General features: G+C 46.0%; 1 protein-coding gene across 1 annotated transcript in view; it reads left to right on the top strand.

Moving 5' to 3' along the window:
• Nucleotides 1-3023: 3023 nt before the first annotated feature.
• The window catches only part of PIK3AP1 (phosphoinositide-3-kinase adaptor protein 1), a 68875-nt gene continuing 52012 nt past the window's right edge, over nucleotides 3024-19886 (top strand). Inside the window, exon 1 of the mRNA XM_067535238.1 lies at nucleotides 3024-3155. The gene's annotated coding sequence lies outside the window, so the exon portion shown is untranslated. The remainder of the gene's footprint in view (nucleotides 3156-19886) is intronic.

Genomic DNA, 19886 nt, shown 5'->3' with positions numbered 1-19886 from the left:
GTTGGGCATGTTAGGAAGAAACTCACATTCTGATTAGGTTATGCCATAACTTTCCGTTCTTTGCACCTTTCTCTAGCACTGGCTGGTACTTGATGTTTCAGAAACAGGCACTGGACCAAAGGGACACTGGTCCAAGTCCTGTGTAGTTTCTCCCAGTGACAAAAAGGGGAAACGAGTGAAGAGTAAGGATGGTTGCTGCTGAAATCTTAACTGACTATTTCTAGACTTCTTGAGGTTTAGTTTTCTTTAAAATAGTCAAATCTCCGGACTCTTAGACTTAAGACTGTTTTTATAAAAAGAGAGCTAATGCCTTTAATTATAGTACATGGGGATTTCTTGGTACGTAAAACTAAGTAGTTCTGTTTGTCTGTGGACCAAAGCTCACATGGTCAACACCTCCAACCCACTTACTCTAAACGAACTAACATTTTGCAGCCTTGGTTCAGAGGTGGAGAGCCCATGGAATCCATAAACTCGCTACCCTAGTGCAGGTCTGTTAGGGAAAGAGAGGTACCACCTACCTGAGCAGTGCTGGCTAGGAGAATTATGGCTGTGGAGGGCCTGGTGCCTTTCTAAGACCTAGTTGAAGTGTACTCGCCAACAGGTGCAATGTGCTTCCTCGCATAGCTGCTCGCCACTGTGTAGTGGTCACAGGCCTCGGGCCATGCTGGCTCTGGAAAGGTAAATGGTGCCAATAAAGCCAGTACCCAGAGAGTACTGGCTATCAAATTACAGCTGCATCTTGTGCACAAGTACTAGAGGAAGGAAGTTCCCTGTTCCCCAGTGTCCTTGCACTACTGCAGCCTTAATAAGGTCGCACAACTTAAAATCCACAGGAAGGTTTTACAGTGTTTCCTAAACACAGTCAGACACTGGATTTTCTCCTCTGGGAGTTTGTTCCATAGCTAGATCTATCAACCAAGAATGTCCCCAGCTCTCATTTGCTTTGGCCTGGGCTTTGGCATCTGCATCTTCCCAGAGAAGTGCAGCTGTCGTAGTGGTTCATTCATAACTTTGTCTTCATTGAAGCTGGCGCATGATCCATTAAGAGTTTGACTTTAATGGCTGCTGCTTCAGCCACTGCTAGAGCCTGTCTGCAGACTCAGAAAACCATCACTGCCTGGGTCACATGGCCACGCCTCGCTTCTCAGCCATAAGAGTTAGAATCAGCATTGATTTAAAAGAAAAAAAATGGTTTGTCATTGCATGACTGGGACCCATGGGCCCAGGTACTTGTCTGCCTTACTTCAGCCCTCCACACAAGCCATGATGAAGGCCCTGCATACTTTGGGCAGCTGAACCTAATTTCCACTGTAAGGCTTCTGGATTCAACAGCATAATGGACTCTTTTGAGGCTGCTTAATTTTGATTTAATATGAATAAATTAAATGTGGACATTTCACTTGTGCAGTCACCTGTCTTGATAAAGCCACACTTACATTGTTCCTAGATTGCCAGAAGTTTTGGCATACTAACTCAGAAATTGACGCCTATATTTGTTATAAAAGCTTTTTTATTTTTTCCTGGTGGGGGTGGGTGGGCTGGGGCTCTGGACACAGTGAGAGGCAGGTTGGGAGGATAGGAAAGGTGGATTAGGAGAAACATCCAGCTAAAATGAACAGCACTGACATTAACAATGAACACTGAGCCGTGATCTTCAAATTTTAGCCTCATTGGAGGTGAATGGGGAAGATCATACTTTAAGGCTCTCTTTAGACATGGGGATATAACTCTGTATCAGTTCTCATTGGCTCATACTTCATGGCTTTCCTCACTATCAGGAGTGCTTATATTCTAGAGCACAATTCCATAACAAATAGTGGAGAGGTATGGGCTCTAGAAAATCCTGGAATAGGAGGCCCTGGCCCTAATACTCACAGACACTTTAGTGCTGCCAGAAGGCTGGGTTTTAGTGTTTGCTAGGTTGATTCCTTCTCTCCAAGCACAGGGACTTAATATGCCAAATTTCAGGCAAAAAGCTTCCTTTGTGGAAGTTAAGGGAGAGAAAGTCAAAAATGGGCGTGCAAAGGAAAGGATCTGAGCCTTAACTATGGGGTTGATGTTGTGGCTCCAGGCTGCAGATGCTGGAGGACTGATCTGACTCATTTCAGCTACACACACATGCACACGCCTCCCAGGCAGTTTGCGTGGTGCTAAGAAGTGAGCAAATGCTTGGCCCCCATGAAGACCACGGTAGCTTCCCGTAAGTCTTAAGATACCTTGTTTAAATAAAGACCTTTCTTTTTCTAGGTTTGCTATATTTAGTGCAGACTCTTCCACCTCAGCATTTAACTTCTAGGGCACACTTACAAACTTGCAAAGTGCTTGTCATCAATTTAAATTCCCTTTTCGTCCTAGGGTGGACTTTCCCCCCCATTATATTCTTTACCAACACACACTAAGTCTGAACATTTCCCCATGTGACTTGTCTCACTCAAAACAGGGCCGGAAATCCCCCTCTCCCCTTCAAGGGGGGCTGGAGAGAATGGAAGAGCTACTACTCAGATTTTAGTACAGGAAATGCAAGTAAGAGTTCAGCTACCCTTACAGCTGCTCTGTGAATTTAAAAGCCACCTGTTCATTCTGTCTGCATCTGGTGCTCTCCTAATGTCCCATCAGGTTCAGATCGTTTCACAAATTAGAAGACATGAGAATTTGTTTTTCTGCTCCAAAACTGAGGTAAGATTCTGGCTGCAGAGCTTAACACTTCTTTCTGCTTTCCTCTTTCATCTGCACAGGGGCCTCTGGGGGATGCGATGTGCTGATCGTGTACGCAAGGGACGCCAGCGAATGGTGTCAGTACCTTCAGAACCTCTTCCTCTCATGCCGGCAAGTTCGAAAGCAGAGGGTTCTGAGCTACCAAGTGGAGCACGGGGCTGCTGTTCCTCAAGAGGAACTGGGACGATTCAGCAGCAGCCGATGTATCATTGTGTTGCTGTCTGCCGAGCTGGTGCAGAGCTTTTACCTCCCTGCCGTCCTTCAGAGCCTGCAGGAAGCTTTGAGGCCCCCGCACAAAGTGGTCAAGTTGTTCTGCGGCGTGGCAGATTGTGACGGCTACTCAGAGCTTTTCAGGGACTGGGCCCAGTGGAAAGAGCTAACTTATGATGATGAGCCGGACGCCTACATTACAACAGTCAAGAAAGCTATTTCAGAAGGTGAGGTGGCGGGCGGGGATTCGTGTCTCTTTGGCTGGGGGCTGGGTGCATATTATTACCTCTTTGGGGCTGTCCACACATTCTTCTGAAATATAAAAAACGAAGCAAGGCCCCTAATCCTCTATCAGTTTGGGAGCTCTCTGGACCTCTTTTCCTCCACCCCACCAATCAGGTCCATGTCATGAGGGACTCCCAACAATCTGCAAAGTGTTAGAGAATTTGGAAGGCGTTCTAGCTATTAGTATCTGAGGGTTGCCTGTATAATGGGATGTGCTGCCCAATGCTTTGGGAAGCGAACGTATGTTCAGAGCTCTGTACACTGCCATTCTGCACTGCAGTGGTACTGACCCAGGCTCATAGAAAACAGGAGGCAGTTCTGCTAGGTTGTCTTGGCCAATGTATGATTGTTTTCTACAGCTGTGGTGCCCAGCCTTATTGCACAGGTGGGCCGCATAAACCTGAGCCCAACATGGTGTGGACCAAACTGATTCTATGTATTTTAATAAGATTGAGAATCCTGTGTTGATTTATATTTTAAGCTCTGCTTGTTTTGTATGTATTTAGAAAGATTGTTTCTAGGGATAGTTTGGTCTATTTACACACTTGTGTAAACTAAAATGATGGAAACATGATGTCAAAACGCGAATGAATTGGCCATTAGTACGTTGAAGCAGGCTGCGGGCACCCCTACTCTACAGCACCTCGTTCAGTACTCGCCTTTAAATCCGAAGTGTAACAGCACTGGGAAATCTGGGCAATAGGGAAGACACTAGCACATGCTACAGGTCCACTGAAGGTGTATTTAGCATAGTCAAAGCAGTTCAAAATGGCATCTTGATGCCTCTGGCACTATACTGAGCCAAGCCATCTGAAAGTGACCAAAACCCCCTTTCAGTTCATGAGGGAGAGAGATTCTTTAAGTACAGAAATGGTAATGGACTCTAAACTACAGAGGTCTGAGCTACAAAGTTCTGACTAGGTCTAAACTTCCCCAAACTCTGGGGATCTTGATAGGAGGGAGCCATGAACAAGTTGTTCTAGACACAAATTGTAGGAACTGTTGTAGGCTTTGGTGATCATTCTACAGCTTAAAGTCAAGAGGAGTGCTGCACAGCACAGCTGCCAGCTCAAGCTCAGTGCTACAAAGTGCTGAACCCCCGTCTCTCCCAGTAATCTCGGTGGCTGTTGAGAGTCATTGGCACATTGCAGGATCCGACCCGTAAAGTCTGTCTACACTAAAAAGTCCTGTCTCTTTGATTATAACAGTTAATGTTATCGTTAAAGGTCAAGAGTTATACCAATGTAAAGATACCGTACAACTGTTCCAAGATGACATTGGGGGTAACTATGCCAGTATAAGTCATCTTTATACACGTAGAATTATATGGATAGAAAAATGTGCCCCTCATCAAAATAATGACCCTGGTAAAACCATAGCCAAAGCCATAGTCACAGGCTGTGTTCCTCAGCCCATAGCCCAGGCCGCAGTGGAGTACACACAGAAGGCCAGTTTTGGATCCTCTGTTGAAATCTACAAACATCACTTAGGATTCGAAATTGGTAGGCTAGATCTGGAGCCAAGATAGGAGTTTTTCTTCTAAAATTGATGTGAAGGGGGCAAAAGGCAGCTAAATTACTGCATCCTGAAATTGGAAAAGTTACCAATGTTTTTTGCCATTCTGCAGCAAGAAGAAGCAGGAGATAGCATTGAGTGTTGCGGCTTCCCCTACCTGAGTGCAGCACTGACATTTAGCTGAACACATTGGTTTCCAAAGTTACTAACACTGCAGTTTTTGGACTGTCTGTACAGATCATTAGCTCCAGCAATCTTAAGGCAGCATGTCAGAGTTGGAGACCAATGATCTCTGAAGGAGGTGGGTAGTAACCTTTAGATTCTGTGATGCAGAGATCGATCTCAAAGTGTAACCTGACTGATGGGGAGGAATGTTTGGAGGAGGGGGGGCGAAGAGGACAATATTAATTACAAGGCCTGTGAAGGGGGCCAATAGCCCTCCAAAGACTTGCTGGGGTTTCTCCTGTCCAGGAGATGTGCACAAGTGAATAGGAAGGGGAAGTAGCTATCCCCTTCCAAGTGCCCAGTTTCTCATCATTTTTCCCCGAGGCCCCCTGGCTCACAGCGTTTTGAGAAAGCGGCAAGGTGATGGGGGAAGAGATGGCTTCTATAGCAGACAAAACTGTGATTCTTAACAGTGGGACTCCCTTCTGTCAAACACAAGCGCTCTTTCTTAATCCTCTTGGCACATACAGCTCATATATGGAGACACCCAAAGGGAGAACTGGAAGCCAAAGACAGGAAGAGAGAGAAACATTATCTTCTCCTCCTCACACCCTGGAGCTGTCTTACTTTGGACAGTACCCAATTGTTATGTCTAAGGAGCCTAGCTTTATGGCTTGGGGCAGATGAAGACTTGTGGGTGCAAAGAAGGATGTAGGGGTGGGAGAAGCAGATGAGCGGGGTGGGTGGGGCTGATCTGCTTACCTAGGTGGAGCCCGATTCCCATGCACTTCATAAGGTCATCAGGAGACAGACTGCCATCACCAGGAACTTCGGAAGTGTGCCCTAGGGAGGCTGCCCTCCTGCAGACCCGAGGAAGAGGGAAGCCCACAGCTTCTTCTGCTCCTTGGTCTCACATTAGGACAGCTATGAAAACCCCAAGGAACGCTCACAAGCAATCAAGGTGGAATTAAGGTTACAGACATTTGAGTCCATCAAGTGCAAACTTTGAATTTTAACTCTGTGAAGAAGGTTTTAAAGGCCCCTAACTGCTGGAAATTTAGGAAACAGCTCAGGTTACGATTCTCAAAAGAAGGCACTCACCACCTGAACTCTGCCCCAGAGATACCAGCCTGCTACTTCTGTGCATGCAGAGTGTTGAAACGGTGTGCCACCTGATGGTCTTGTCTCCTACAAAGGCTATATCTGCACTACAGACCTTACAGCAGCACAGTGGACTGCTGCAGCTACACCGCTGTAAGGTCTCCTGCTTTATGCTGCTCCTGCGCTTCTGTCGGTGAAACTTATGTCAGTCAGGGGTGTGTTTTTTCATACCCCTGACCGACAAAAGTTTTCCCAATAAAAGTGCTAGTCCTGACAAAGCCAACGTGTGAATCTCACTATGCTAATTCTTGCTCTCCATGCAAGCACTCTAATATAATCATCTGGGCACATACAGCACATGCATGGAGACATACTAGCTCTACTCTAATTAGCTGGATACCGGGCTGGCACAGGGAATCAGGGGGATGATCCTGCCAGGTGCCGAGAACCTGCTGTGAAGTGCCAAATGCCCTTGATACCTTTCAGGACCAACCCGATGATGAGGTAAATGATTCCGTCCTGTATTCTGCAGTATCTAATGAGGAACTTGTAAAATGCTTTGTGGTCTGTATGATCCTAAAGTAGCAACTGCTATACAAATACAAATCAATTTCTTGTGGGAAAAGTACTAGGAATCTGACTTTTTCAAGTGCAGCCTTAATTGTTTCTCCATAGGTTACCTTTCAATGATAGGCAAACATACTGAAATCACTGGTTCTTACCTGCAGCCTTAACTTAATGATGATTTTAAGATAGATCATGTTTTTAACTGATTTTTACATAACCAAAATGGCCCATTTCTTCAGTTGCCTTATGTGAACTCAAATGCATGTACCACCAATTGGTTTTATTCTACCACTGGCAAATATTTTGGCAGAAGAAAAGAGAGTTTTAACTATCAAGTATTTTATTTATACCACCTCTCATCACAGAGTCTCTCCTAGTCTTCTCCAAGCAGTATAGTATCTATTAAGCCGGCATTACTAGGTTTATTTTAACTTTAACGTTAAAGTTACAGAAACCCGACCCCACTGGGTTTTAACTTACATGATGGAATGTGGGGATGGTGGAGGCGCATTGTGGGACCCAGGTCTAAAGGACTTGAGACATGGTTCCCATCAGCAGGTTAGTATGAATTGTGAATCTGTCCAAGGTGTGTTTGTTTCATGGCAAGAAATGTTTGTCTAATGTGAAGTCTTTGAATTATCAGGAGACCAGCTGCAGTAATGTTTATTTAAAAGGGAAGATCCCAGGTGTACAATAGTACATAGTTCCTCTTTTGGCGAAACTGTGAAAAAATTCCTTTCAATTGATTCTACAAAGTCAAAATAGAACCCGTCTTGAGATTTAGGTGAAGTCAATGCCTAGGTAATTGACTTGATGGTAATTGCCATCTTCCCTAGCGAAACGTAGTGTAGATGCACAGTCCATTCTTTCAGTGCCTAGATGCCACAATACTTAGCAGAAAGGATGGCTTTGTGATTAAGTCATTGAATGGGCTTAGGAGATTCCAATCTCTTTAACATGTTTCCTATATGATCTTGAGTAGGTAACTTAACCATTCTGTGTCTTGTCTTACCATTTTCCACTCATTTTCTGTCTCTTTCCCTGTCCTGTCTTCTATTCAGATTGAAAACTTTTCAGGGCAGGGTCTCGCTGCTTGCTCAGCGCTTAGAAGAATGGGCTCTGATGTTGGTTGAGGCCTGTAGGTGCTATTGCAATAGTTATGGGCACACTGGAAATGTTTCCATGTCTCTAACACATTTGTGCACCTGTGCACCCCCACAGCACTGCCATGGCAGCATCAGCGTAAAATGAAAAACTAAACCTATGGCAGATAAATCAGAGAAAGCTTTAACTGTCTATTAGCTGAGAATTTGTTTCTCAGCCTTTTTGATACCAGAGACCGACTTGCTACATTAGGGAGATCTCAGGGACTAGCGCCGGTCCACAGACAGATCGTTGAGAAACACTGCTGTAGGGTAGTAAAGTCTGTCAGCATGTTCACACTGCGTTTTGCGGATTACAGTATTGCTTGAAGTGCAGCTGTCAGAATGTGGTTCCTTTTGGACATTGCTGCAGACTGCCGCCCCCTAAAATCGCACGCCGAGAGCTATTTTAACTGCACTGCTCATTCTGTAGAAAGTCAGAAAAGGGGAAGCTCTCTTGTTTTGCCTCACTGATGGGAAACTGGGGGCTGCTGGTGATGAGAGAGACAAGCTTTTGAGCTTAGGTAGAGCTCTTCTTGTTTGTGTAAGCTGGAAAGCTTGTCTCTTTCACCAACAGAAGTTGGTCCACTACAAGATATTACCTCCCCCACCTTGTCTCTCTAATATCCTGGGAAAAACATTAACTAATGGAGATATGGAGCATTCCAGTTACTTTCAGAGCTCTAATCCCCAGAACACCTACCAATGAAGCTCATCACATAAAGCTTGCTACAACCTTGTGAATGCTCAGAGGTCAAAACCTGGGAAAGTGAACTGCAGCCAGGGATTTATTGGCTTCTTGCTTGGAATAGGGACCCTGCCCCAAGTTGCTTAAAAATGAATCAAATCTCCAACAAAACACTTCTGATGTGGAGGAGGAGTGGAAATGAGAGGTACTGCAGGTATCTGGGAAGATCCGTGTGGAGACACCACACAAAATACTCTTCCAAGAGACTGCAGGTGAGGCTGGCTGGTTGGTGGTTCAGAGGAAGCCTTGCACAGACTAAAGGAGTGAGAGAAATACAATGGGGCAGGTAGGAGGAAGGCTTGAGAGGAGCTAGTGAGCAGGAGGAAATGAGCAGAGATGCAGATGGGGCAAGTGTTTTGAAGAAACTTGAAGGTGAAGAACTTGAGCATGATTCAGAGAGCTAGTGAATGAACTGAAAATTAAACTGTTGCAAGCTCTGAGACATGCTATGTGTAGTTGTGGACCACGGCAGGAACCACTGGTAGTTTAAGAGACTAGTGAAAGCCTGCTAGAACTTTAGCAAACCACACATTGAACCACCAGGGCCAGAAATGAATTTGTGCCATTTGAAAACTGGGAGAAAACAGGCTATGAAACTTTTAACACTAGCAGGCTATGAAATGGCCCTGACAATCCATCTTACTCCTAGGGTCTCTCTCAGTACTGGGCGCACTTACCTTCTTATGATCACAAACCTGTCGAGTGTAGTTCACAAGCCACCCATGAACTAAAGGCCTCATCAGACTTAAATGACAGGAAATAGGCTGATGTGCTATAAATGGCCTGATTTAGTTGTGGGTGGGAAATAAAGTAGCAGAAACCACATGAACCATGTCATGTGCAGGAAGGACAGTGAGGAAGTGTGTGGCCTTCCTGGTTCTCTTTTGATGGGCGGGTGAAACTATGAATGAAACGTCAGAGTAAATGATCCCGCTTACCCAAATGTATTGGTTTTTACTTAGCACTGCCAGTTTTCATGTGCTTAAGTTTTTATTAATGTTAAGTATCTCACACCCACAAGTTAAAGAACTACTTGGTTGTTCAGCTTTATGATACAAAGGGAAAGGGACATAACAGTAAAGAGCAACCTAATTAAAATGGATTGGAAGTATTTTATGTAGTGTACTGTTCACCTGGGAAATTTGCTGGAGAGAAGCAAATAGCTTTTCTGTTTTTAAGTGCATCTAATATAGGTTTTATTCTTAAACACTTAATATAGTTAAGTTCTCAACCCATAGACTTCAGTGCTTAAACTGACCACCAGCTAGCAGCTCCTGCTCTGTTATTGGCACCAGTCACCACTTGCAATCATGCAGAAGCTGGTAATGGCCAAACTTAAGTTTCAGGCTTCACTCTGCTTCCTAGTAGAAAGTCCATCCCAGCCCACCCATCACTGGTACCTAACTGTGGACAAGCTTAGTGCAGAAGGCCGAGGAAGCTATCTCTAGCGCTACATCCAGTGGATATCTGAGTCAAGGCTAAGGCATACAGCAGCCGTATAAGGGATTCATTGTCTATCTGTTCTGTAGACAAAATGGTACCCTTCAGTTGGAGCACTCTTAAACAGCTTAACTTAGGTTATCTGGGACTAGCCAAAACCACCTGTTTTAAACCTGAGACTACTGGAGAAACCTGCCTCCCTGCCACTGGGAAGAGAGTTACAGAAAACAGTTTGAGGCACATCCACGATGCTGCTGGGTTATCTCCTGTCCTCGCTCTCTCAAGTGAGCGATCCCTTGCTAACACACTGGGGCAGATGGGCCTCGCAGTGTTCATATGTGAGGAACAAACCCGTTGCCAATTGCCATAAACACTGCAACCAGGAAACTCAAATAGATGCATTGATCAGTGTGTACTCAGCGGTGTCCATGAGTGATAAATGGGGTCAGAGTGACTGAGCACCCAACTTCACAATCATCCGCTAGCTCGCAAACAAATCTGTCTTGCAGCCGCCATTCCCAGGAAGACTCTGTGTTGCACTGACCCTTCTGCCAGAGAAGCCGCTGGACATGGCTGTCTAGCAACAACCTCATCTGACTTCTGGACACAGCCAGAGCTGCTTTGCCCTCTCTCTACATTCAGGGAAGTGATGGTTCTTCCTCCTCTCCTGTGGCTGTGTCCCAGGGCTCTGCTGGCCTGAGAATGCCAAACCAAGCAAATTGCCTGAGCCTGCCTCCTTCAGGGGGCCTTCAGTTTAGACCCTGGGGTGACCCTGCAAATATTAAAGATTCTCCTTGAATGAGAAATGGAGCTAGAACCCTTGAAGAAAACCTGTGGCGGCCATAGTATCTAGCCTGTCCCTAGGGCATGGGTCATGCCTGGCCCATTGTCCAGCTCCAAGCATTCTCCTGATTTCTGCAGCCCACATCTCACTCCTCTTATGGTCCCTGGTCAATCTTATGCTTGTCTTCGTATCGTCCCACATTGCTCTCCGGCGCACAGATGGTTCTGTAGCTCATGTCTGTCCCTCTTTGAGCTGGAGTTAGGAGAAACTCCACTCCAGCTTTCCTACTGCTCAGTTAAACCCAAGGTACCAAGAGGATCTAGATGATTTTACTGAAACAGCTCATTAGCTGAACTGCCATCTAACTGGCCCTGCTTGGCCCGACTGAAAGTTCACTTTGCACAGCCCAATCTTTTGGCATGGATGGGTGCAGTGAAAGGAAGCTTGCTCTGCTGATGCCCAGGCCATATCTGGTCCAGATGGAGGAACACATTATGGAACCCTACCAGCCACTGGAGGAGTGGCGCGGCCAGAGCAGTGAAGGGAACACTGCCATTGTATTTGATGTGCCCTGGTAACCTGGCTAGAGGGCTGAGTCACCAAGAGCAGGCTGCAGTTCCGGGAGAGAGAGAGGTTTGCAGGGCAGAGGACAACAGGAGAGACACTGCCAGAGGCAGGTGCAATGCCTGGCCAGAGCTAATCCCCAAAGTGACCAGAAGGAAGCACCACCTGCAGTGAGCAGACCCCGTGGCAATGAGTCGGAAACCTGGACTCTCCAGCAGGCAGACTTGGAGCAGCTAGAGGCATTCCATATGCACTGTTGGCACCAAATCCTGAGCGTAAAGTGGCTTGACTTCATGCGAAATGTCACAGTCTCGCAGATCACTCATGCATCATATTCAAAAGTGGCATTGAATAAACCAAAACCAAAACACCCCAGAGCACCATGCTCTCAAACTCATCGATGCATGAGGGGATGCACACCCTGACCCTACTTGACGGAGGGCCACCCCAGAGATTTATGAATTTGCAGGATTGAGCCAGATCTGGGAACTTCCCGACACAATGCCAGGACACGATAAAGCAGACTATGCACATGTGGTGATGAGGGTGCTAGTGCTATAGTGACCCACAGAAAGTCAGTCAGACTTAAGGTCCTATGTGTTTTTTAAAATGTGACCCCAAAAAGCTCTACAGGCATGTAGATGTGAAACAGCTGTTCGAAACCTCAGAAACTCAAAGCTAAAACCAAAACTTAAGAAATCCAGTTATTTGAAAGTGGAGATGTGCAGTTGACGTCTCTCAAGCAGCCTTAGCGCTGCCCCTGTTGTGATGCCAGCTGCAATCGTCCCTTCCTATCTAGTTTGTAAAGCATGCTAATTTTGGAACAAAGATTTTTTCCTAAGAGCTTCCACCAGCCTGCGGCTATCTTACATTTAGAAAAAGCCACTGTACTGGCACAGTGACTGTCATTGGCCAGTTTGCTTAGTCTTTTTACGTTTATGGCTGTGCACAGCCTAAATTTAAAGACACCAGTCTGTGGGATTATCAAGAAAAGTTCTCTGCTGGGCACATTTCTTCTTAGGGATAGGTCTGAAGCCAGTTGCAGGCCCATGCTTTCTCACCACACTAGCCTTTGCCCTTTGCAAATATGTGCTATCATTTCATTATCTCAGCCCAAAAAGTTTGTACATGGAGATGCTAGCACTGTTTGACACTCCTATAGCTGGTGGGTCAGGAATCAATGAAGTGACTCTGCGGACTGTGCATCTCTAAGAGGAGATCTTCGTTTGTGGTCATGGCTGGAAGGAACCTGTTTGTTACAGACGGCTAAGAGCGTTAGTCTGTTTCTCTGGGTGTCTCTGTGGGGCATAATTAATGCATTACCTGTACATTTTACCTTTCATAATCCCCGTCACTTAGAGTTCCTGGGTTTCAAATATCTGTTATTTATAACAACACTGCTTATAAATAATGTTTATCCTTCTGTTTCTAATATGTTCACGCAACCTTGACTCCTGCTTAATGAAGTTGTGTAGGGGTTTCAAGGTTTTACTCTGCACAGCTCCTATTCCATGGAAAAAACTCCCACAGGACCCCAAAATTGCCTCAAACATCATCACTTTCTGTTCCCAGGGCCAGGGCAAAGAAGTGTACTTGCACGTCAACACAAGACAGCAAAGAAAATTAACATATGAACTCACAGTTTTCTCTTTGGACAGAAAAAAGGGAATCCCATGACAAATGCTGGTCATGTCACCTCGTGCACTTCTGAAGCCACTACAATACCATGGTAATAAGAGCAGTCTAGAACCTGGACAGAATATTCCCACACAACAATGAAATTGTGCAAGACTGGTTGCTCCACAGGGCAGAAAGAGGGAGAAAAGGGCAAAAAGCAAACGCTACATGGTCTCTACGCACTCATTAGGTTCCTGGCTCCCCAGCCAGCTTAAATTCCCATGTTCATTTGCTCCTGTTAGCTCAATACCTTGATTCCTGCCCCTTCCCATCCCTGATTTGCCTACTTCCATGCCTCCCTGAAGTCCAAACGACCTGCTGCAGAGCTTAGCAAGAATCACAGGCCTAGTGCAGAAGGCTACATCTGGCCCAGAGTTTCTGGGGACCTCCCAAGAGTCACAGTAGCTCTTGAGGATTTTAAAGAATATATTGGATGCATATTTGGAGCTGAAATCACCACAGTGAACATGTGGGAAATAGGGGAAGCCAGTGTAGGACGACTCCAGGAAGTCAGCAAGGGAGCTTGGGTGATGCTAAGACCCAGAAGGGCAAGGGGAATTTGGAAATTCCCATAGGGCTGGAGGTGTCTCTGGGGCCATGTTAAGTTAGAGTTGCTTGTGTTGGGCTCTTCAGATGCACTGCTGCTGGTGGCTGCCCCCTCCCAGATACTCACTCTATAGTAGCACAAGTGGACCCAAAGTACCATTTTCTTTCATTGAGTAAGGAAGCAATTTCTTGCATCATGGTTCCATGATTCTTCATCCTTCTCCTTGAGCCAAGGAACTGTCATGCCAGAACACATCACAGATCTGTCATTTCTGGTGTTCCATCTCCAGCAGTATCCACTAGTACCTGGGCTTTCAGAGGCTGGCACAATCCAGCCATAACAATGGATTTAGTAAGAGTCCTTCCTGCAGGATAGACATGAAGCAGCTACTGCTGTAAAGAGACACACTGCCAAATTCGCTGTCTGGTGGAGAGCCGAACACCAAATATGGAGAAGCAAACCTGAAAAAGCTGTAATAGGTGATAAGATTTTCAACACTGTACACGCGTGGCTCTGTTACAGTGTTGTGACTGCTGTGGTTCACAGCAGCAAAGATTTGCATTTAGAAGTATTTCATTTGGATTATTTTGCTTTTTTTAATCTCATCCACAAAAGCCACGGACCATTCATCTAGGCTATCTTGGACTCTGCTGATCTTTTGTAGGACAATTAGAAATACAGCTGAGTGTGTTTGGTATACCTTTAGATCTCCAGGTGCCTCTCATTAAGATGTTGCAAGATAAAGCTGGTGATTTTAAAGGTGCCAAAGTGCAATGTACAGAGTCAGCCTGAAGGAATGATCAGAAGAGTCAATACTGACAGTGTTTCAGAACAAGTCCATTAGCCAATGGGGGATTTCAGAGAAACACTTAGTCCTTAGAGTGCCTTTCAGCTAAAGATCTTAATTCTGACATCCTCACAAGACAGAGGGTTGTTAACATCATCTGGAGTCTGGGAAATAGACAGTCATTCAGGGCAAACTTGATGCCTAATATGGATTTAGGCACCCAACGGACATTGACAGACAGGACTAGAACTCAGAGGTTTGACTGATCATTTGGAGAGCTCTTCTGTACCTACTGGATTATCAAAAGCGCATAATGCACTAAACCAGCTCTGTAGGAAGTGGGGACACTCCCTCCTGATCACTCCACTCATGGTCAGTTAAAGCATGAGACTGGTCTCTATGCTGTAGCTTATGTAGATACAAACAGCAATTATCATGACATTACATAACTTGGAAGAGTCCTACCACACTGTGCATCTCAGGCTTCTTGCAACAATGACATGCAACTATATGCTGAATTTGTGCTCATTGCTAATCTCCCAAAGCATTTGCTACAATCGTTAGTTTGTTTCATGGATCCCAAGTAACTCACTGTATGGATCAGAGCCACGCCCCATTCAAAGGCTGTTAGTCAAATTCTGACTCCCTATGATTTTTCATGGTGTTGATGACCCCAGGAATTAATGTCAACAGTCAGGCAAACTTGAGAGCCCTCCAGAAGTCAGACAAAGGGAGAAGGAGACCAACAAGCAGCATTCCTCCATCCCTCAATTATTTAAATTTATTACTGGCAAGAAGTGCTAGATTGACAGCCCTGGAAACCCAGGCCTTCTTCTACTCTAGGTTTCAGCTCAGGGGCCCTCTCTTCAGCAGCCAAGGTCTGCCCTATCCCACACCTGGCTGCTTTTCCACTGAGCCTTCTCCTACCTTCCTGGCTTCCCCTCTGGGTTTGTCAGCCTCCCAGTCCCCTCCTCCCATGAAATAACTGTGGGCTACCCTCTGTAGTCCCAACACACCTCCCTGCTTTCAGGGAGTGACTACAGACTACCTCCCTGCAGCCCCTTTTGTTGCCAGGTACCTGGCTTTATACTCCTCCTGTTCCCGTCCAGCTGAGCCTCATATCTGATGAATCAATCCCTGCTCCCTAGCTCCTCCTCCAGGTGTCACCTATCAGTTAATTGGGCCTAATTTACCCTCTCAAGGCCAGTGTGAGGAATACACACCATCACACCTATGTAGTAGGACAGGGAGCACAGGGGTTTTATAGATCCTGAACTTTGTCTCAGTGCAAAGGTGTAAGCAAGACATGTAAGCAATACATGTAAGCAAGGATACCATGCAGGAGGTGGTGTTGAAGGAAGTCCAGTTTGCTGCCCAAATCACTTACTGACACTAGGATTAGATTTTCAAAAGCATCTGAAAAATACTTTATCCACAGCTTCCGGTTAATGGAGTTTTTTGGGAGAGCTGGAAACTCTTCTGTATCATTAACATTGTGCTGACAAATAAGATGACAGCCCTTGCTCTGAAGAGCTAATATCTGAAACAGCTGGGAAAGAACTAATCTGTGCACTGAATGTTCCTTTGTTGTACATAGTTACTCCACAGGAAGCCCTTAATCATTGATGGTTATAACTTGATTTTCAGCACTCAGAAAAATCCCCAGATGGGCATGTGCTTTCTGAGTTCTTGGTTAACTTGTTCTTGGTTAAGTGAGGCATACAGAGTCAACCATCTGTCCCTTTCCTCTTGAAGTTTGGGGCACATGATTCATAACAAGATTTTAGCTGCATCCTCCCCAGAAGCGCCTCTTCTGTCTGGTTACTCAAGGAACTGTTTTTCTGCCCCAGCTTTCTGCCGAGGGCCATACTGGTTCTTCAGCTCTCACAGGTGTACACCCTGGAGCGAACTCTCTGTCTACTGGTGTTCAGGTGTGGCTACTGCTCCCTGTCCCAAATCAGCACATGGGGCCTCTGCCCAAAGGGACCAGTAAGGATAACTGAGTGTCAGACAAAGCGGGGTTCTATCTGGACAAATAATGGATGAATAGGGACAGCTGTACCTTGGATATACATGTGTTTACCTGGTGGCAGGAGAGGATGTGTGTGGCTAGGTTTGTGCAGAGCAGCATTTAATAGATGGAGTTATGTCTGGAGGAAGAGGGCTCTTGCTCGTGCGCCTTGGTTGGGTTTGGAGGGAAGCCCTGTGTGGGTTCAAGTTGCCTGCTGCACTGCTGTTTTCCAAAGGATTCTAGTGGCCCTACTCTGAGAGCAGGACTAAGAATGTAAGAACATGAGAACGGCTATAATGGGTCAGACCAACAGTCCATCTAGTCCAGTTTCCTGTCTTCCCACAGAGACCGGTGCCGGATGCTTCAGAGGGAGTGAGCAGAACAGCAGTTATCAAATAATCCATCCTCGTCGACCAGTCCAAACTTCTAGCAGTCAGAGCATGGGGTTGCAACCTTGACCATCTTGGCTAATAACCATTGATGGACCTGTCCTCCATGAACTTATCGAATTCTGTTTTGAACCTAGCTATACCTTTGGCCTTCACAACATCCCCTGGCAATGAGTTCCACAGGTTGACTGTGCGTTGTGTGAATAAGTACTTCCTTATGTTTGTTTTAAATCTGCTGCCTATCAATTTTATTGGGTGACCCCTAGTTCTTGTATACTGTGAAGGGGTAAAAAACATTTCCTTATTCATCTTCTCCATACCATTCATGATTTTATAGACCTCTATTTTATCCCCCTTTAGTTGTCTCTTTTCTAAGCTGAACAGTCCCAGTCTTTTTAATCTCTTCTCCTACCAAGCCTTCTGTGTGGACACAGGCTTGGTGTGCGGGTTGTGACAGGTCTACAAATCCCTCAGCAGCCACTCTGGGTGTGCTGTCAGTTGCTACTCGATAAGCAGTAAAACAATCATGATGAGGTTAACTTGTCCTCTCAATCCCCCTTTATTTGGCTTATGAGCAGAGACCGGTGCATGTTTAGACTGTAAGCTGTGTGGAGAAGCTGTGGGAGAGGCCTGTATTTTTGTGCAAATGCATGACTCGGTTTATGCACCCACTTTGTGTGCTGACCTACTAGGCTTGAAGCTGTTAATTCCTCCTCCAGGGCCAGGGGAGTAAGAAATAGGTAAGGCCCTTCAATTCTGGCGATTTAAAAAACAATTGCCCAGGAATTTATCAGGTTTTATTGATTTTTTTTTTTTTTAAACAGGAGAAAATTGGGGAAAACCAAAAGTCAGTGGGTGGTGGGGTGCTCAGTACTTATGGGGAAGGGGGCTGGAGGGACAGGTGCCCAGAATTCGGCAGGGGGGAATGCTCCCCACATAGAAGTTGAGGAAGCATTCCTCTCTCTGCAGCAGTTGAATGGCCTCAGCTGCCGGGACCTGGCTCCCTGCCCATTTTGCTCCCCAGCTTCGCATAGGAAGTGGACAGGGCCATGCTGAAGGGCTGGACTCAGGAGGGGAGAGGAAGGCTGTGACCCTTGAAGTTGGACCTTTAACCTCAAAGTAGCTGAGCTGCAGCACTTCCCCTTCCAAAAAGTGGAGTCCTAGGGCCTGTACGTTCCCAGAGAGACTGTATGAAGGTCAGAGGCCAGGCATGCCCTGTGTGTGTTCAGTGCCTCACTCAATGAGGTCTTGCCTCTGGGCACTTCCATTAATTGCGTTCTAGTCAGAACTAAATTTCAATGAATGTCCTTAAAAAGGGGACGACATCCTGACTAATGAACTGAAAGCTATTAATTCATATCTGTCTGAACCAAAAGGCCCCTTCTCAAAGCCCTTCTGGTCCTGTAGCATCCTTCCTGTCCTCTGCTGCTTCCCCTTCCACTGGTGGCCCCTCATTTTACCACTGAGTCTTCTGCTTCCCTTCCTTCCAGTCCATGTTTTCCTCCTCCTCACTTTATCTTCTCTGTTCCCTACACCTCGTGGCTTTTCTGACTGTCTCTTTGTTGATCTCGCTGATCTTGGAAATGCATGCTGCATTTCAGGTCCTCAAATGCCCACCCAACATACACTTTTAAAGTCCCCTTTCTCATCCCTGCTTGCCAGTATTATGAAAGTGATATGAAACTCCCTGTCAGTACAGTGCAAACAGCCTCTCTTGTTCAGTGACCCAACTTTGTGCCTCTGCTTTTTTGTTCAGCGATGAAACTAAAAAGTAACTTGGAAGCAGAGTCTGGGGAATGTCCAACCCTGGGGAGTGAACCGGGTTATTCACTTGGATTAATTTTTTTCTGATGGCAGAAAGTCATGAAAATCTCTAGCAGTCTGCTGAGAAGACTTTCAGTGACTTTTCCAGACGGCCAAAAATAGAAGAAAGGAAAAGAATCTCCTTATTTTGGGATCAAATGTGCTCCACACACAAACTGCAATATGGTGTATGCTGATTTCAGACACTTACTGCCTTAGTAGCTAGGAGCTTGTTTCCAAAGTGAAACACAGTCGTGCTTTACAGCTCCTCACAAAGAAAAACTGCGCAGGCATGGTTCTGTCAACAGACCTGTTAGCAAAAGGAACAAACTCGTCCAAAAGAAAACACAACTTCTATGAGACAAAAAATGAAAGCAAAACCAAAGAAAAGCTAAACTGAATATACACAGCTGACTTTCCTGAAAGGGAAGGTGGCCTACCCTGTTATAAACCATTCAAAGTGATCTTTACAGAACAAATAGGAGATTGTCACTGCCCTGAAGAGCTGATGGGCTAATTTTGGGCAGGACACAAATTAATGTAACAAACAGGCTGCTGGGAGGAGAGAGGGCAAGGCTGGTTGAAGAGGAGGAGTGGAGCAAGCTAATTGGAGTGCTGTTCCTGCTGCCCCTGATGTGGTTAATCTAGGGTGGTGTTAGGGTTGTTCCCCTCCATGGAACAAATGCAGACTTGTCTTGTTCTTTTAAATGTAAAGTGACGTTGGGGCTGGTCAAAGGCTTGCTGACCCTGAAGACTGAATTCTACAGCACAAGGCAGTTTGTTCCAACACAGAGATGCTTTGCCTTCCCTTCCCTTGCACTGTGTGAGCTTAGTCAAGTCATTCAGAGCACAGGTCAGTGGGAGCTCAGTGCCATGGAAAAGTAGGCCAGTTATTTAGGCCTTTGACTTTGGTATGACAGAGGTGCAGACCCCTTGTAGGGAGACGATTCATTCTCACATAAAGGCATTCTGGGGGGAAACAGTGTGGTGGGACGGAGGGGAGTTGTAGTTCATGTTAAAGCATGATGGGAAGGAATGGCGAAGAACATAAGGGACAGACTTCCCTTGGAATTGGAAGAGACTGGGATGAGGCAAAACCATGTATGGGCTATCCAAGGGCTGGAAAGCAGTCCAGGAGGGCCTTGGATGAGCCTGGAGAGAGGCAGGGTATAGTAGGCGATTATGGGCAAAGGGAGCCCAGGGGTTGGGAAGGGTATGCAGTGGAGCACTAGCTTCTGTCTCGAGGCCTGTAGCTGGAGTTTCCAGGGGGAGGGAGCCAGCCCCTTCCTCCCTTGTATCAATGGGGGGAAGATCAGGGCAGGCTGTGGGAGAAACGGCTACTGAACTAGCCTAGGGAAGGCAAACTGGTGCCAGCCATGCATCAACAGTGGGGAAGGCTATGGTCTAAGGGCCCAGGACGTGTTCTGAGCGTG

This window comes from Emydura macquarii, unplaced genomic scaffold, assembly GCF_026122565.2.
Source record: "Emydura macquarii macquarii isolate MOO-44397 ecotype Brisbane River unplaced genomic scaffold, CSIRO-AGI_Emac_v2 contig_67, whole genome shotgun sequence".
Taxonomy (NCBI): Eukaryota; Metazoa; Chordata; order Testudines; family Chelidae; genus Emydura; species Emydura macquarii.
Note: the sequence above shows the minus strand (reverse complement) of the source record. Positions and strands in the feature narration are given on the sequence as shown.